Source organism: Gracilinanus agilis, chromosome 6 (genome assembly GCF_016433145.1).
Source record: "Gracilinanus agilis isolate LMUSP501 chromosome 6, AgileGrace, whole genome shotgun sequence".
Lineage (NCBI taxonomy): Eukaryota > Metazoa > Chordata > Mammalia > Didelphimorphia > Didelphidae > Gracilinanus > Gracilinanus agilis.
Window position 1 is genome coordinate 56,225,628 of NC_058135.1, and position 16,888 is coordinate 56,242,515.

At 37.0% G+C, this 16,888-nt stretch overlaps 1 pseudogene; it reads left to right on the forward strand.

Annotated features, from left to right (window-relative positions):
- Window positions 1-6,610: 6,610 nt before the first annotated feature.
- LOC123252181 lies at window positions 6,611-7,314 on the forward strand (annotated as a pseudogene).
- The last annotated feature ends 9,574 nt before the right edge of the window (window positions 7,315-16,888 follow it).

The window sequence follows — 16,888 nt, forward strand, 5'->3', positions numbered from 1 at the left end:
TTGAAAAGCATTTGGCCTTCTCCTCAAGTTCAAAGCTACACAATTGAAACATCAAGCTATTTTTATGACTTTACAAGGTGCTGTTAAACCTATCCTGGTGAAAAGAATTAGCTGCTTGGACTATGTACCAGGACTCAGCAAGCAATTCTGAATAGGAGTTCAGAGGATGAATACAAACTAGCCAATGCAACACAGAGACAGAATTGTTACTAAATATGGCTGTGGGGAAATGATTACAATCACCCGCACATTTGCAGGGAGAGAGGAAGGATAAGATGAAAACAAAATAGCATAGAATGAATGGATGCAAAAAACACTTATTAAAGACTCATTTTGCCAGACAGGGTGCTAAGCATTGAGGATAGGTATAGGAAAGCAAGATAGTCCCTGCTTTCAAGAAACTTACATTCTAATACGAGAAGATCATATATAGTAAGTGTGTATGTGTATTGTATTGAAGGTGATCCTCCATTTAGCTTTTTTGATCTTAAGTTTCTTCATTACTAGCATTTAAATAACTAAAGTTTGCAGAGAGCTTTACATATGTTTATAAATCTGTTAAGTAGAAGCAGTTATCTATTATATAAATATATATTATACATATGTTATATATATATATATTTATAACCCTATTAAGAAGATGCCATTATTATCTAGTATATAGAGCATATGTGTTTGTATATGCATACCATGTAAATATTATATATACATATATATAAAAACACTGTGAGGTAGGTGCTATTATCTACTGTATAAATATTAAGCTGTGTATATTTATATATTATATATGTAACACTGTGAGGTAGCTGCTATTACTATCTAATGTATAAGAATTATATATTTTTATATGTAAAACCAAATATAATTATTATATATACACATATATTTGTAGACCTATAATGAAGAGGCTGTTATGGGGAATTTATTGTGGTACTGAGGTTTCAGACTCTTCTTGTCCCCATTTTGGGTTTTCTCACAAACATACTAGAATGGCTTGCCATTTCTTTCTCCAGCTTATTTTATAGTTGAGGAAACAGGGTGAAGTGACTTGCCTAGATATTATCCATCTAGTAAGTGTCTGAGTCAAATTTGAACTCCAGAAGATGAATTTCCCTGACTTCAGGTGTCCCTGGGCATACTGGTGAGAAAAAGAATACTAAAAAAATACTAGAAAAATAATAATCTCCTGGATCTGACAAACATAGGTAGTAAACAGGGATTCTAAGACTGAAATACTTACTAGCTATGCCAAACTCAATCCACTGATCAGAAACCTAGAACTAGAATTCAATATTCAGCATAGCCAAGATTGGCCCAATCTATCCTATGTGTAAGACATGGAAGAAAGAGGGAACTGATGTCAAAAGAGGAGGAACTAAAGAATGACCAAGTCTTGTCTATCTATCTATATATATATATCTAGAAGTAGATAATGAATGGGTAAAATTCATAGTTGAAGCTTCAGTATGTTTTTCCTTTGTTCTCTTATTTCCTTGTCTGTTTCCTTATATTGCCTATTATCATAATTATTAGTGTTCTTGTCATTTTTAAATAGCAGCTGGAATTTATGTGAATTTGTTGTTTTGTAAACAATCTAGATATATAATCTCATTTTATCCTTAGAATACTCTTATTAGTTAGGTTGTTCAGGTTTTATTTTATTCTTCTACAGATGAAGAAACCAAAGCCAAGAAAGATAAAGTAGCTTACTGAATGTCTCAGTTAATAAATAGCACAAATTCAAAACCAAACTTTATAGGACCCAACCATACTCTTTCCAGTTGCTTCTTCTTCTTCTTCTTCTTCTTCTTTTTTTAAACCCTAGAAAAGGGAAGGACACTTCTTTTTTCCTTTCTAGTATTCTAAAGTAGGTAGCAAAGAAACTGTATTGGTCAAGAATATCCCAAGAAAAAAATCACAGAAGAAAAAAAAATCTTTCCACAATAAATATAAGTAGAACCTAGGGGTTGAGGGGTTGGATTGGCCACAAAGATTCCAAGAATAGATAGAGTCAATACAAGAGATCACGGATGAAATAAGAGAACTTAGAAAGAAAATGAATGGCTTAGAATAGACAGTGGAATACTTTATCCAAGTAATGGACACACTGACAAATGGAATTATGAAGGAAACAGAAATCAGTACTGTTCAAGAATATTAAAAAAAAATTAGAATCAAGATCAAATGAGTTGTGTTAAATAACAAATCAGAGAGTGAAGATTCCAAGTCAAGCCCTAAGGCTTACTAATGGAAGGAAAGAATGAAATGTCATGTAATTTTTTTTAAAGCAATAGATCCTTCATTTGCTTGCTTGTCTTTAATTAATAGTAAGATGAGTAGCAAAGGAATATCTTACTTTTTTTTGTTAATCACTTTGTCCATCTGTAAACTGTTGCTGTTTTCCTCTCTTCCTTTTTCATCTCAGAAGTGAAGCCAAACAAAATTATGGTTAGAATGATGTTTGATTGTCGCCTATCCTTTATTCTGGTATCTTCCTTCAGAGATTATCTCCAATGTTTCCTTTTATATCTTATTTTACATAGTTGTTCATATTCCCATTAGATTGGAAGCTCCTAGAAAGCAGGTATAATTTATTTGCTTTTTTCTTTCTTTGTATCCCCAGCAGAGTGCCTGACATATTTTAAGAGTTTGATAAAGCTTGTTGGCTTATTGATTTCATATTCTTAATGTCTTTCTTCCACAGAACAGGAAAAAAAAATCAATCTGTCAAAAAGACCCTAAACACCTTTTCTTTTTCTAGTTTACTTCTAAGTTATTTCATAAGGGGCAAACAAATGTTCCTCCTTTTCTCATCCCTTCCCAATTATCTTCCCTACATCCCTCCCACACCCATCAGAGCATTCCCCAAACACACTTATAATCCTTTTCAACTTGAAGGGTTTCAAGAATTTGGACCTGAGGATAAGAATGACATCCTTATAATGAAGAAGGGAAGAGATAGAGACTTCTATCCTATATTTTTGTTTTTCAACAGCAGATTGTCATCTAGACACTCTTTGCCAGATACTTAATTAGAGATTCTACAAATAAATAGGATAATAATATCTAGAATTCCTTTTTTTCCTCCTCAATATTTTTCCATTTTTGGTAAGAATCCCTTAAAAGCATTTGAAGAATATGATGTTCATTCTACGCAGGCAGGGTCATGAAAACCTTTTTTTGCCTGACATTTTGGGACATTGACTGTCGGTCAAACTCTTTTTCATTTGAAAATTAAAAGCAAATTTCATAAACTATGTGTTGCACAGCTGAGGAATTTAGGTCAGTCATTCAATGAGCTTGTTTACATGAGCTTTCTCTGTGCATGGAAAAGCCCCTCTTTCTTTAAGAGGGGACAGTCAATCTGCCCTGAGATGGTAGAGAATGAGACCTGATCACAATAGGTATAGAGCTCCGGTTCCTTGTCCCGGAGGACCCTGGAGCAAGCCTACTGCTTTAGGCTTGTAAATAACAGAATTTGGAAAGACTCTTGTCAGCAATCCTGATTCAAATGAGTCCATCTGCTGAACCCAAAATATGAGATTTTCATAAAACGCAGATGCAATAACAGACTCAAAGCACAAAAGGGGATGGCATTTGTACAACCCAGGGGGAGGAAAAAAAATGAAGTTAAACCCTTCCATTTGTAAGGAGGGGGAAAAAATAGAAAGAGAGTCTTATGGCCAATCAACTAAGCCCAACTGGCTTGAGCTTTTGAAGTTGTTGGATCAAGCATTCTTCCCCTGGTATGCTCAAAATCAAGAAGAACGCTCTGATAATGAGACTGTTTGTCTTATGGTCTTCTTTGATTTCCTGAATTAAGCCTAATGAAATAAAGAAGGGTACTTTTGAAGCCTAAGCTCCCCATTATCCTGTGGCACATTTTAATTCAATGAGGTCCATTATGAGAAATGCAAAATCTAAACCTTCATGAGGGAAGCTAACCATATTCTCCTCTCCTCTCTCCCTAAAAGGAGCATGGAGCATTAGATCCAGCAATAATACATAGCATAACCAGGTAAGGCAAAAACTGCCCCCCTCTTCAGAGATGAAACTATTAACTTGGCCTCTGAGACAGTTATACAGATACATGAATTACACATTCTTTGGGCTATTTGGTTTCTGAGGTGGTTTTGTAGGCTTTTAGGGAAATGATTACTCTTGTGGATAGACAAGAAAGGAATCTGGATTTTTTTTTTTTAAGCAACACAGGATTATGAATTTGTCTTCATTTGTCATTCCTATTTTACTATTCAAATTAAAAAAGTTTTCTTTCATCATGGGAGATGGAAAGGAAAAATAATTATTAAAAGGCTCCCATAACAGATAAAAGCACATCTGATTCTTACTATTGGCATGTGGGTAATTCATATGCCAGAGTTCTGTATCGCAGGCTATAATTCAAAGATGGCTCAGCAGCAGCCGTTTTCTCTTCATGTCTGACATTAGGAAAAGTGAGCAGAGGAAAACAACTCACATTTTCATGTTTTTTTTTTTTTTATTTTTATTGTTTTTAAAGATGCATTTAAAAAAACCATAAAACTTGTTAGTGAAATTCTGGTTCCTTTCTTATTGTTTGACCTAAAATATGGAAGAAATGACTGAAAAATCACTATATAAACTTACAAAAATTCAGTGAGATTGCATAATATATTTTTAAAACACTCAGCTTAGAGTCAAAGGACCTAGGTTTGAGGCCTGGCTTTGGCTATGTGATCTTGAAGAAATTAGTCTCTCTTTGAATCTCAGTATCTCATGTAACTGAGATAATTTCACTATCTACCTCTTGAGATTGTTGTGAAAAAAAATTGATATTATAAACACAAAGGATATTATGAACCAGGTCTCCAATACTTCAAAAGATATATAGAAGATCTTTGTTACCTGGGGCTAATTGGTTGTAGAAAAAACTAAATCCACATAAAACAAGAGCAAACATTTCACAGGAAATAATGTGGGGTACAGATAGAAGGGGAAGGTATCACTGGTACCTAATTTTGAAAAAAATACTCTAAAAATAAGGAAAATATTTACTTTAATCTTCTATTAAAATTTAATTTGTAATTGTAACCATGGACTAACTTGTAGAGCAAAGAACATTTTGATATAAAAATTATTACAGCATGTTATGACATGTTAGTATTAGAGATAGAGGGCAAAGAACAAATTGATGGATTTCTCAGAGTTGTAGGAGGGTTGTATGATTTGGAATATGAAAACTTTGATTTAAATCCATTCTCTTCTCTTTTTTTACCTGGGCTAAATATTTTGTCCCAATTTTCTCAACTACAAAATAAATAAACAATACTATCTGACATCTAAGGCCTCTTCTAATTCAAAATATATAATGCTATGACACAAGGCTAGCATTCCACTGAGATAAAACCTAAATTTAAATCACCAAGAGATGTATTGGCTTGGAGGCAACTACGTAGCTCAGTGGATAAAGAGCCTGGCGGTTCAAATCAGGCTTCTGACACTTCCTGGCTTGTGACCTGAGCAAGTAACTTGACTCCCATTGCCTAGTCCTGATCACTCTTCTGCCTTGGAACTAATACTTGGCATTGAATCTCAGACAAAAGATAAGAGTTATAAAAAAGAAAGAAGAGGAAAGAAAGGAATGTATTGGCTAAACTTTTTATATGTCCATGTTAACAAATATTGAAAACAATCATAAAAAAAGATTTGTCAATCAAAGAAAATTATGTTTACTATCATAGGAGTATTTCTCATATACAGGAAATTAAAGAAACTGGAATCTGATATACCAAAAAGCATTGGAAGTCATGGTACATCCCTCCTACCCATCAAAATAATATTCTGAAAAGTTGTCTCTAATCATCACAAGGGTAATTACAAAAGATAGAGAGAAAGAGACAGAGACAAGGAGAGGGAGAGAGAGCGAGAGTGAGCAAGAGAGGAGGAGGAGGAGGAGGAGGAGGAGGAGGAGGAGGAAGAAGAGGAGGAAGAGGAGGAAGAAGAAGAAGAAGAAGAAGAAGAAGAAGAAGAAGNGAAGAAGGAAGAAGAAAGAAGAAAGAAGAAAGAAGAAAGAAGAAAGAAGAAAGAAGAAAGAAGAAAGAAGAAAGAAGAAGAATGTTACCACTTCAGCTAGATGTGAACAGGGTATTCAGGGGAAAAAACCTTCAAATATAGAACAAGAAATACTAGGGGAAAAGTCAATAAGCCTAGGCAATGAAATCAGTGGTCTCATACTTCTAGAGATAGGAATGCTTCTTGCTAAATTAATAATAATAATAATAATAATAATAATAATACATTTTTCATATTGGTCAAAGGCAAAAGAAAGAACACAAATATCTAGGGACAAAAAAGTTCTAAGGGACTAGACGGTTAAAGGTTTAATTATTCCATGGACTAAAACTAATTTTCCTTCATAAATGAATCAATTTTTGTTATTTTTTTGATCTGAGGGAGTTTGATATAAAACAGAAAGGAGTTGCTTGGACAGAGAAAAGGTAAATTAGAGCCACCCATAACAGTAATAGAAATGAGGTTTCTTTGAGTCTGAGGAATTTAAAAATGAGGAGAAGAGGGGAGAGCAGCTGAACTGACTTAGGAGCACTACTTCTTTGCTCACTCTGGACTCAGAATGAGCTGCGTTAATCTTCCCACCGTGCTACCCGGCTCCCCCAGCAAAGTCTGGGGCAAATCCAGGTGATCCTGGGACCTATGTTCTCCGGGAAAAGCACAGAACTCATGCGTAGAGTCCGACGATTCCAGATTGCCCAGTATAAGTGCCTCGTGATCAAGTATGCCAAAGACACTCGATACAGCAAAAGTTTCTCCACATATGACCGGAACACTATGGAAGCACTGCCAGCCTGCTTGCTTCGGGATGTGGCACAGAATGCTCTGGCTGTGACTGTCATTGGAATTGATGAGGGACAGTTTTTCCCAGATATTGTGGAATTCAGTGAGACCATGGCAAATGCTGGGAAGACAGTAATTGTAGCTGCACTGGATGGGACCTTTCAGAGGAAGGCATTTGGGAATATCCTGAACTTGGTGCCACTGGCAGAGAGTGTGGTGAAACTAACAGCAGTGTGCATGGAATGCTTCCAGGAAGCTGCTTATACCAAGAGACTGGGGATTGAGAAAGAGGTTGAAGTGATCGGTGGTGCTGATAAATATCACTCTGTATGTCGACTCTGCTATTTCAAGAAAGTCTCAGGACAATCTACTGGGCTGGAGAACAAAGAGAACTGCCCCCAGAGTGGGAAGCCAGGAGATACCACAAACTGTCGGAAGCTCTTTCCTACTCCACAGATTCTACAATGCAGTTCTAGCAACTAAGGCAATAGGGTTGTTCCTGGAACTGGCTTTGACCTAGGGAGATAAATTCAAGCAGAGAGAGAGAGAGGGTGTGTGTGTGTGTAAAAGTCACTTGGATCTTCTTATCTCCCCCATATCCCTCAGAAAAAGACCTCAGGTTCAGAGGAAGGACTGCAGGAGAGGAAACATATAAGAAAAACAACTGCTTGAACGCATGGGTCGGGGTGGACATGATTGAGGGTGTGGACTCGAAACTACCACACCAATGCAACTACCAACAATTTGGAAATTGGTCTTGTTCAAGGACACATGACAAAACTAGTGGAAATGTGCATCGGCCATGGGAGGAAGGAGTGCGGGGGGTGAAGGGGAAAGTAGGAGCATGAATCGTGTAACCATGTTAAAAATGATTATTAATAAATGTTTGGGGAAAAAAAAGACCTCAGGAATTGGGGAATAGGAAAGAACAGTGCTTCATATCTTGAAAAAAAGCCTTTTGAACCCAAGACTTATGCAACTTGATTCCCCCCTTCCCATTCTTGCCAGTCTATCTATCCTGCCTCTACAATTTCTGCTTGGTCTACAAGAATTGCCAGTAAAATCCCTCACTTTCCTTTATTTAGCCTCAGTCTTTCCAAGTAAAGTCTTTGTTATTCCCCTGAGTTGCCTCAGCATAGTAAGTGTTATGCATATGCAGGCAGCTAAGTCAGAGCATTATGGGTTTTTCTGATTCCTCTGGTCTTGAGTAATGACATAATTCTAGGACAGAGGACATTAACTTCTCCATCTGTGGTATATCTTGACTTTCTGTTCTTGTTAGAAAACCCATATACAATAAATTTTTGCTTTTTCTTAATTCTACCAATACAAAAATTTTCCCTTGCACCCCCTTTTTTTGTGTGGGGGGGGAACCTATAAAAGCACCAACCAGCTTCCAGCAGCTCCTCCAAACCTAGGAGCTTTAGTTTCCTAAGAATGAGTCAGAAGGCAGACCCTGGCCTTTACCTGGGCTCTGGTTAGCTTGATATGTCTCAACTTAAAATAATGGCCTTTTGGAGGGGGGAAGGGCTATTGAGGGGGTTGGAAGGTTATACTATAAAAGATGAGGAAAATTGAAACTGGCCTTTAGATATTGTTCTGTCTTGCCTTCTGGGTTTTTCCCTTGGTATGAGGGAGTCCTGGCTTTCCCCTCACACACTGGGATAAAATTGATTTCTAGAATGAGCTGGGGGTGGGAGATTTCTTCTCCAGCCATTCTCACTTCTCATTAATACCACAGCACCTCCTTCTGAGAGACTTACTGACTTATTTTGTTGAGAGAATTCCTCAACACTGGTCATTTAAGAGCTTAATGGGATCAAGATCTATGAAGCCAGACTCTGTTTGTGGAACATATCAGGAAGAGACCACAACAGCCTGCTTACCCTAAAAAAACAGTATTAGGCCTAATGACCTATAAAACAGAGCAAAGAATGGACTTTGTTTGCATGAGAAGCAAATATCAGGCTATTTTGGCTTTGAATCTATCATCCATCAATTCATCCGACAGACATTAAGACATGGTCTTCATCTTCAATGAATTTATACTCCATTGAGGTAAAACATGGATACAAATAAATGAAGAAGCAGAATGTGAGAAATGGATAAAGTATAAAAGAGAAAAAAGCCTTTCCTTTTTTTGAATGGGGGACACTAAGCTAAGAAGATTGGACTTTAGTTTTCAATGGGAAACCACTGAAAGTTTCTTTGACAGGGAAATGACAAAACCAAGAACAGCACAAGGAAGATTAATATTAAGTTAGTACAGGTGAAATGAGGGACTGAAATGGGATGGGAGAAGTTAAAAATGTGAGTGAAAGAATTTTGAGGTAGAATAAGCAACATTTAGTAACTAGTGAGGAGGAAGAATTGGATTGGTGGTGAACTGGACTTATGGGGAAAATTGGTACCATTAATAGTGAAAAGGCAGAAGTGAGCATGGGCAGGAACATCCTAAGAAACATACAAAGGACATTCAGAGCCTGGGCCTTGAAGTTGAGCAATAGTGATTTTGGAATTGTTGATAATTGATTTGAGGTGGGTGAAGCTGGCAAATGAATGTAAGAAAAGACTTGGGGAAAACATTTAAAGGGCAACAGGGAAAAGAAAGCAGAAAGCAGAACTTTGTAGAGCCAAGCACAAACTACACCTCTGAGTCACAAAGAGGTGATAGGAAGCAAATGTGGAGCTTCAGATAAGTAGAGGGGACCTAGGTTCTTGAAACATCAAGGAGGTGTCACTGGGATTCCTCCAACTTTAACTCAAGTTCCTCATTTCCCTCTAAGTGCTTGGTGATCCAGTAGTCTTGCTGTTCCTTGCACACAAAACTGCCCTCCCATCTGGGTGTTTTCATTAGCTGTCCCTAATGTCTAAGAACCCATTTCTGTCTCCTAACTCCACTAGCTTCCTTCAAGTCCCAGTTAAAAATCTCCATTTTGAAAAAAAGCCTTTTTCAGTCTTCCTTAATCTTAGTGCCTTCCCTCTTGAGACTACCTTTTATTTTACCCTGTAAACAATTATATCTATATAGCATTATTTGTATGTTGCCTCCCTCATTTGATTGTATCTTAAGTTGTTTTACCTCTTTTGGATCTCCATCACTTAATGCAATGCCTGGCAAATAAAAGACTTGATGCTACCTGACTGTCACACACACCCTCTTTCCCCATCTGCTGGGGCCTCAGCTCTAGTGAAGGAATAAGCAGTACAGGAAAACTGCCAGATTTACAAGTGGGATGATGTTGCTACATTTAAGATGCTGAGAACAAAAACAGGAATGGGACCTCAGGCAGAAAACCAAACTAACTGAAAGGAGAAATAATAAAGGAGATTGCTTCTAGGTTTAAAAAAGCTAAAAAAAAAAAATGAGGAGAAGACACTCATTTCCTCCTACACATTTGAAACCAGACATTATAGAAACCATTGCCTAATGTCAGAAGGAACAAAAGAGACAAAGGGAAATTAAAGATGCACTTCTGCCTAAGCCACTTTCCAGAAGAAAGAGAGAAGCGGTTCCTTTAATATTTTGCTCTCTCTAAGGGCATGTGGGTGAGCAGTGTTGGGAAGAAAATGGGGAATCTAGAGTTGAGTCCTTCCTTAAAGGAGGGTGAATAAGGTTCATGTGACCACAGAGGTCAGGGAGAACCATATGTTTCATTCAGGATAAGTGGGCATCTCAAGAGACCCTCTTATATAAACAAAAGTCATACTTCCCAGGATTGCATCCCATTCTAGGAGATGGCTATTTGGAGAAATCCAGTGGAAGGTAGATTGAGCAGATGATCTTCCAAAGTGATTTTCCTAAAAATTCAGGTTTGACTATATCACAATCTTTCCTCATAAACTTCATTGACTCCCTATTCCATCCAGGGTCAAATATAAAACACTCAGGAGATACAATCAATATGGTAGAGAGAGAGGAAGCAGTACAGCCCAATTCTCCCAAAACTACACCATCAATAATTTAAGAAAAAAGATAGACTATGTAGTGAATGAGGAACTAAAATAGAATAGGTCATCCTTCCATTCAAAGATAACAAATTCGACTTACAGGAAAGTGATGAAGGCAGGAATTTTGGAACAGAAGTGGATCAAGAGCATGAACTCAGTACCTAGAGTTCCAAGGCAGGAATGCAAGTAGATCCCACATTATCAAGGATTTAACTTTGTACTGAAGCCAACAACAAAGAATTATATAGGGCTGTCCAGAAATGCAAACTAGGCCAGCTTAGAGCAGATCTCAAACAGCCTCTGACCTAGACTGTCAGATTAAGACATAGGGAGCCCAGGATGGACATGAGAGTGGTAGCCCAGGGTTATTCACTGACTCATTCCCAGACCTAAATCAATCTGGGACCAGGATATTAAACTCAGAGCTTAGAGTTAGAAGAAGTTGGGCATAAAGAGAAAAGATACCCCAAGAATATCTTGAATTCAGGCCCTGCCCAGATCAGCAGCTCAGGGCCTGCAGCATTAACTCAGTCTCCATAGCTCCCTGAACAAGTTCACTCCAATCAAATGGTCTTAGTTTCCAACCAGGAAACCAGCACAGTGTGGATCACCTAATAGACCACCAGGATCATGGACTCAGTCCTGAAAGAGCTTCAAGATAGGTCAGCAATGCTTGCCCAGAGGAGACTGTTAGAAGAAAAACTAAGAAAAGAAAAATAATAACAAATACGAGGCCAAGGAGGACCAACACATAAAACTAGAATAGACTAATGCCAAAACCTCAAAGAAAAGCACAGACTACCACAAAATAAATCAGAATTCTTAGAAGATATGATGCAGGATTTTAACAAAATTAGTTAAGGTGATATTATGAGACAAGAAAGAATTAGAAAAAAAAATAAGAATCATGAAGGATGGAGTTGAAAGGAGAATTAGTTGACACAGAGGTACAAAACTTTATAAAAGTGATGGTCTCTGAAAATTAGAATGGACCAATAGAAGTTAACATGGCAAGAAACAATAACAAATATTAAAGCAAAGTCAAAAACTGTTTTCTAACAGATTGTTGAGGGAAATAAAGCTTGTAAATTGTCCATACTTTTTGACCCAGAGATTTTATTACTGGAGTTACACCCCAAAAAGGCCATTGATAAGAAAACAGATCCCCATATAGACCAAAATATTTACATCGCTTTCTGTGATAGTGGAAAATTGGAAACAAAGTAGATGTGCATCAATTAGGGAATGGTAAATTACAGTTCATGAATGTAATGGAACATTACTGTGCTGTAAGAAATGATGAATGTCATGAACCCAGAGAAGCATGAAAGGAACTACATGGACTATGCAAACATGATGACTACCACAGTAGGAAAAATAATCACATACATGTCAAAAGTAAATGCTGCATAATTATAAAGAACAAGCATTGCTTGAAAGAAGAGTATAAGAAAATACTCCAACAACACCCTTTGCAAAAGTGGCAGGTTCACAAGTATCATACACTGCTTATAATTTTATATTTTCCATTTTTTCATGCCACCTAAATATACCATAAACTAACAACACAACTTTTTGACATGAGAAAGACTTAGTCCAAATATTCTGTATCTATCAGTCTCTTGATCATAAGAGTCAAGTAGCCCAGTGAAAAGTAGTGTTGAAGACTAATTTAAAAGTCGTATGGCCTGTTCTTGAAGCTATGCTGATTTTTAGTGATTGTACAGTTTTATAGGTAAATATAAACCATTCTTTTAATAGCTTGTTCTAGAATTTTTCCAGACATAAAAGTTACTTATCAACATACATTATTCACACTCCATTGTCTTCTTTTTCTGGAAACAGACCATGTGTCTGTCTTTAGTTTGGTGACAACATTCTTGTGTGAGAGTTTTCAAAGATCATTAGCAGTGTCAAAGTGTGCTCAATTCTTTCATAGCTCTAGATGTAATTTGAACAGTCCTGGTCTCATAACCTCTCTTTTCATCTCCATATATATCTTGACTTTCGACTTAAACTTTTTCTCCTATCCTTCCCAGTCCAAAGCTAATTTCCCTGGCACCAAAAACTGAAGCAAAGTAAGTTGAATCTTCTGCCTCCACTCACATGTCTCTTACTATCTTCTCATTCCCAGTCCATAAACACTTTCAATATTAAGCACTTTCAATGTGCCAGGCACCATGCTAAGCACTGAGGATACAAAAAAAAAAAAAAATCTCTACTCTTAAGGAGCTCAGGCTAATGGAAGAAACAACATATAAATAAGTATGTACAAAAAATATACAAGATAAATTAGAGATAATCATCAATAGTGTGACACTAGAATTAAGGGGGATTGGGAAAGACTTATTAAAGATGGTAAGATTTTAGTTGGGACTTGAAGAAAGCCAGATAAGCCAGGAGCTGATAAGAAGGAAAAGAATTACAGGTATTGGTGATAGCCAGTGAAAACACCTTTATTCAGAAGATCAACTTGTCCCTGTTTGAGGAACAGCAAGGAGGTCAGTATCAGTGGGTCACAGAGTACATGGAAGACTAAAAGGTGTAAGGAGATAGGAAAAGTGGTGGGGAATGATGAAGAGGTTATGAAGGACTTTGAATGATAAACCATGAGGGAGGAATAATATGTGTGGCAAAAGCATTTCTTAACTCCTGATACCTGCAGGGACTGGAAGTATTTTCTCTCTTCATAGAGTCCTTATCCAACTCCCCTTAGGAGCAGCATCTCTTCTGGGGAGGGTGCTCACCTGGACTCTCAGAGTCTGCTCTTCAGTCATCTCTATTTTCTACCACCAAAGGTGATACTTCCAAATTTGTATGACTGCCTTCCTAAATCTGTGTCAGATTGCAAAGTGTCTTTATTCCCTCAGTTGTACCTCAGGCTCTCTTGAAACAATGGACTTTCAGTGCTGGATACTATACGAAAAAAAAATGCTCCAAATCACTATTGATTAGAAAAATGCTGATGAAAATAACTCTGGGGTATCACCTCATGCCAGATTGGCTGATATGATGAAAAAGGAAAATGATAAGAGTTGGAGGGAATGTGGGGAAATTGGGCTACTAATACCTTGTTTGTGGAGTTGTGAACTGATCCAACTATTCTAGAGAAAAATTTGAAACTATACCCAAAGGATTATAAGACTGGGAAGATCCTTTATGCGGCAATATCATTATTAGAATCATATCACAAAAAATTAAAATAAAGCAGGGTAGAACATATTTTTACAAAAAAAATTACAGTAGCTCTGTTTTTGGTGGCAAGAATTAGAAATTGAGGGGATTCCCATCAACTGAAGACTGGCTGAAGAAGTATTGGCATATGATTATATTGGAATATTATTGTCCTATAAGAAATAAGCAGGAGATTTTCAGAAAAATGTGGAGACCCTTACATGAACTGATGCAGAACCAGGAGAACATTGTACACAGTAAAAGCAGTACTGCATGATTAACAACTGTGAATGACTTAGTTTTTGTCAGCAATACAATGAACCAAGAGAATCACAAAGGGCTCATGATGAAAAATGCCATCTGCCCCCAGAGAAAGAATTGATGGAGTCTGAATGCAGACAGAAGCAAACTATGTTTTACTCTATTTTTGTTCAAGTTTTCTTCTACTAAATGACTAATATGGCAATATTTTTAACATGACTGTACATGCTTACTGTCTCAGGAAAAGGAGGGGAGAAAGAGGGAGGGAAAGAATTGGAAGCAATACTTTTTTAATATTAAAATTATTTTTACATGTAATTAGGGTAGAGAAATAAAATATTATTTTAGAAAAATTCACATTAGCCTTTTGTGATGAGAGGTCTCAGGCCTGCCAATTTCTCAAGCTCTGGGTCATGGCAGAAATATATTTAGATGACAATTTAGAGAGTTTCTAAGATAATAGACTTCTTCTCTATGGCTAACTTCTTTCTGGACAACAGAGCTGTCCAGTGAGGCATTAGATTGGGGAGGGCCTCAGATTACTATAACCTTGTGAATTAAAAAACAAACTAACAGAAAGAGCTATAAAGGAATAAAGTCTCAGGAGGAGAAACTGAATATTAGCTGAGGCAGGATGCATTCTTAGTGACACTGTCTTTGAGTCTAGTTGGTAGAATCAAGGCTATGTGGAAAGTGGAAGTATAGAGGAGAGTGTGCCTATTTTTGTTCTTGCTATAGCTTCAGAGCAAATATTTGCTTTTATTATTATTACATATTCTTATAGTAAATAATATGTGTTATATATGTATTTAAAAACTGACAAATGGACAGACATGTAGATATGATAGGCATGAGATATGATATGGCATGATATACGATGGACAGATAGAAAGATAGAGATAGATAATAGAAAGATAAATGGATAGACAGATAAATGTGATGAATGGAGAAAAAGATATAGACAGATAGATATATAAATTGATAGATATGAACAGATAAAATGAGAAATAGAGGTAGATTAAAAAAATGCGATGGACAAATAAAGATAAAGCAGAAAGATGATAGCTATAATAGACAGGATATGTAAATGTGACATACAGACACACTGATTGATATAGACGGATAGATATGATGGTGAAATATTTGGGTATAAAAGGATGTTATTAAGGAGGATACTTTGGTAGAATACTTTGCTTGATGATCACGAAGTATTTTTCAGCTCTCTGCCTTGAAGGAAAGCAAGGGGTGACTTCCCTTCACTAGGCCAGTACACAACGACTTGGAGATTAAATATATCTATAAGAATCTATTTATTTGTATTTAAAGGATATGAATATAAGGATTATAAACAAGGAAAACCTTAACACTACAAGGAACTAAATATCCACCTACTCTCCTATGTTTGCCGCAAGGCAAAGTCTTCTGGTATTGATGCTACACTGACCTCCTTACCACTACCTAAAAAAAACCCCAAATGCTATCTGACTAAAGCTAGCTAAATCCTCATATAAGAGAATAAATTATTTATAGTAAAAAGTGTTTCCAAGTAAATAGAGTCAGTTAGTCCAATGTCTCAAAGGCTAAGTGACTCAGAGTGTAACTCTGAGATGGCTCTCAAAGCTTGGGCAAGCAGGCCTTCTGTCTTTCTCCTCTCACAAACAGTTCTCCAACATAGAAGATCTGACAGCTTCTCCTTGATGTGATTCCACAATAAGGAAAGGGAAAACCCTTCAGGATGGTTCAGAGTTTTTCTCTCTTCCCTTTTTAACCACAGAGCTAGATCCAGAGAGCCAGGTCTCAGTTGTTCTGTCTCTGCAGAAGCCAGGGACCAACTGTCAGACTTTGCCTTCTACTCTTTCTTCAAAGTTCCAAACTCACAAACAGAACTCTCTCTCTTGCCTCAGTCACCCTGTAGTCTCAGAGACACTCTTCCCAAAATTCCTTATCCTAATCAATATATTACCCATTTCCTAATTTCCTTACTGCAATGGACAAATGGAAATAGGATGATAGATGATGAATGATGGAGAGTGGCAGAAGGATAGATGGATGGATGGATAAATTGATAGATGATGGATGGATAGATAAACAGATAGAAGCAGATAAAGGCAAAGAGATGATTGATATATTAGACACATTTGACAGATATGGACACAGATATGGTAAGCAAATAGTTAGAGAGAGACAGATGGAGAAAAAAGCAGATAAAGGCAAGCAGATAGATATAATAGACTAGATAGAAATTTGGTAGGAAGATAATGAACCAGAGTGGAGACACAGAAGTTTGATGGAATGAAGGAAACCAGGAAGTACAGGGGAAGATCTCAGGATCCTGGGTTAGGATTCTGAAGTGGGGAACTGTCATCAGGGAGAGGGTTTTGAACTCTGGAGAAGTAAACAGCTCCTAAACTAAGCTCTCTCCTACTATTGATCTTCATCCTGATCCTGCGAGAAACCTACCAGTTCCAGAGATACATCTTTGATCCCAGAGTCTGAAATAACATCTATTGACATCTCAAGAGGAAATCACCAGATATAGTGACCTGAACTGCTCAGTTACCTTGGTGGGTTTTGCCAACACATGGGTGACTAGGTCACACCTGGCACCAGTTCTTGACTCAACAACAATCTGCAGCTTTCACTAAAGATTATAATTTATGTGGGCTTAGCT